Raw genomic sequence first — 3,254 nt, forward strand, 5'->3', positions numbered from 1 at the left:
TGGCTCGGAGATTTTCGGTGTGGTTTTTAAGTCCATAAATCATCACCAGACCTGCTCTAAACATTACAACCGCAGTTAACATGTAGGAGGAAAGCTAGCATTTGTGTCTCCTATGTAGTTCCCTCTCCTGACAGTAGATGAAGCCCAAATGTCAGTTCTTGGAGTTTTTTTTTAAGGTACAAGGGCATGTTTAAAGGCCAATTAAAAACAAATAATGCATAATATTTGTCCTTTAAAAGTAGTGAGACTATAGTTGTATTAATCAGTAGTGACCCAGCAGCTTTATGCTACTGTATATATGGCCTTTGTGCACGTCAGGTCACAAACGCAATGTTTTTTATTTCGATCCCGAGCTCTTGGTGCATGGATGGTAATAAAGGTTTAATCAGGAGTTTGAGGTTTAAAGTCCCATGTAGCAAAAACTGCATTCATGTGGTACCTGTAAAGCTAAAATTCTACAAAAAGTTAGCCTATATTGCAACTCCAAAGTAAAAAGAAAATGAAGTTTTTAGGAAGCCACTTTTGTACCGACTATTAGCAGACTTCAAGTGCGCATTGTTGTCTTGCTACTTTAATGTTGACATTCAGCTCTTTCCAGAGTTACGTAGTTATTTTTAACTGATAACAATCACATCTTTGGGGTTGAATAATGGCACCACTTTCTCAACGTATTGTGAACGACTTATTTCACCTTTGCTCATTTATGCTACCAGAGAAGACGCTAAAACAAGGTCAACAAATCTACAAACGGCCATTTCCATTATAGATTTCTGACCTGTCTCCAGCTCAGTTTGAAAGAATGTTGTGATCCTGTAGCTCATGAATGCAGTCTACTGAACCAAACATCAACTTTCTCAGGGCTTTGGGACAGAATAACACCAGAGAAATACAATATTTAACTTTGTTATGAAAGGCCATGTTTGAGATGCTTTTGAGTTTCTTCTACCTCCTCAGTCTTGGGACACGCCTCAGTATCATCACTACTGCAATATCGTAGTTACTGTTACTATCCTCTATAACCACTGTCTTCCACTGGCCACCTGACAGACCTGCTGTACACTTGTCACATCTGCAAATTATGGATATATTATGAACATTTTTCTGTATCGCAATTAATGCAATGTTGAATGGAAAAAACCTTGGTGCTTGGATACAGTAGTGATGTGATGAAGGTGGATTAGATTTAGGAAAAGCTCTTCAGGTGCCTAGACCTAGGGTTGGGGAAAAGGGTGAAGAGGGGCCCGGCTCCACATGGGGCAGTGACAGGTCTGCTACATGGGCGACTGACGTCATCCAAATGTCAAAACTAAATCAGCTCATAATGGCATGATGGCCAAAGACATTTTAAGGTTTTCAGGAAAATAGAAAAAAACACTTCTGATACATTTATCTCAGAAATTACTTGGAGTCTGGCTGTTTTTTGGCTTTATCAGGATCAAAGCATCTTCATGCATCCGACACCGCCTCCTCCAGCGTCCCAGGCCAAATTCATGGCGTGTCAACCAATCAACCAACCAAGCTTCCTCCAGAGCAGCAGTCAGTCACCTAAAAACAGTCAGTGCACAAGGCAGCAAGAAGCGGCTTTGTGACTAGTTCAAAAGTGCGTTCAGGGCTTCAAAGACGCGCGTCTCCATCGTCTGCCGTCCAAAGTACAGGCGTCCAACTAGAGCAGGGGTGTCCAAACTTTTTTCACCAAGGGCCGCATTTTGAAACGTATACGGGGCAGAGGGCCACAAACAACTTGACAATGTCGAATTTGTTGAATGACAAAGTGAATCATAAAAAAATTCAGCATTTGATGTAATTGCGATGAGCCTCCACACCTTTAATTATACCTGGAACATTAATATTAGGTCGGTATAACATCAATATGCCTGAATTTTCCAATTTCACAGTAAAAAGTACTAGTTTTTGTTGTTTGGGGCAACATAGCATGAAGCCGGAGGGCCAACAAAAATTAGTCTGAGGGCCAAATATGCCTGAACTAGAGGCATTCGGCGCGGTTTTGAACGTAGCATAATAGTTTTCAAAAGATTATCACAGAAATCAGCGTTTGGTGAGAAATGATTTTCTGTTGATCTTGTTTTCACCAGAGTCTGCGTTCCCTCTGCGTGTCCACTTTGGATCATTTAAACCAGCTTTAGACGCAGCAGTGGAAGCAAGTCTATAATGCACCTTTAAAATGGAAGGGATTCTACAGCCATTTCTCTTTGGCAAAGAGTTGATGGAGCTGAGGGCCATTTTTATTTTATTTTAATACATCCAGAGTTTGCAGATGAAACAGATTGTCCATAATATGTTACTAACGGTACTTACTTTTTTCTAATCAATTTAAAGTGGATTGCAGTACATTAGTCTGTGGGTTAAAAGAATTGTGGGCTGAATAGTGTTTTGTATCTCCCCCTGCTGGCCGTGTCTGGGACATGCAAACATGTCCCTGGTGCTAGAGATTCAACCGACTGTTGTATAATTTGTAATTCTCTTTCAGCCTGCCTATAGCTAATGACACAAACGACACATTTGTACAGTGTTTTCAAACCACAATATTCAGATAATAAATATGCTTTTAGTTTCCACATGTTTCACTTAAGAGCTTTTTTTAAGCCGCACATAACTTACCTTTTAGCCTTTTAATGTTAGACTTCAGGTCTGGTGAGATTTGAAATAAATGGTTGAATGTGTGTATCCGGGGAAAGTGTGTTTTTTAAAAAGGTGTTCTGTTTTGGCATCACTTGAAATAAAATGCAATTGAAAATACTCCAAGAACATTGCAATATTTATTTATTCACTTGAAGGTGGTAAAACATTTCATTTTGTGTAATATTTTACTAAAAGGTTATTATTTTTTTGAATATACTGGCCATACTGCATAACCGGTTTCATTTCAGTCTGGTCCGCCCGTTGTGGAGACGAGAACGGGACCGAACTTCAACTCACATTTGAGCACATCTGCGCAGAGAGTACAAACTGCACCGATCTAACCGGCGTCGATGGTTATTGGAGGTTTTGGTTTGGCGTTTCGCTGCGCCTCATCTGGATGATTGAACAACAACTTCGAAGTGGTTGAAATCTCGTTTACTGCGCTACAAAATATCCGTTTGTGATTTGAGTGCATTTTTCCCCGTTTGAATTGCCTTGTGTACAAATCGTGCTCTACAAATGAACTCGCCTTGGATTCCATATCATGAACAGTGTGGATTATGGAGCGAGCTGATTCCTGTAGAGATGATACAAAGCAGACCGGGAGGCGGTGA

The sequence above is a fragment of the Eucyclogobius newberryi genome, unplaced genomic scaffold, assembly GCF_026437365.1.
Source record: "Eucyclogobius newberryi isolate DKJ021-1_F unplaced genomic scaffold, fEucNew1.0.hap1 SCAF_19, whole genome shotgun sequence".
Classification (NCBI taxonomy): Eukaryota; Metazoa; Chordata; class Actinopteri; order Gobiiformes; family Gobiidae; genus Eucyclogobius; species Eucyclogobius newberryi.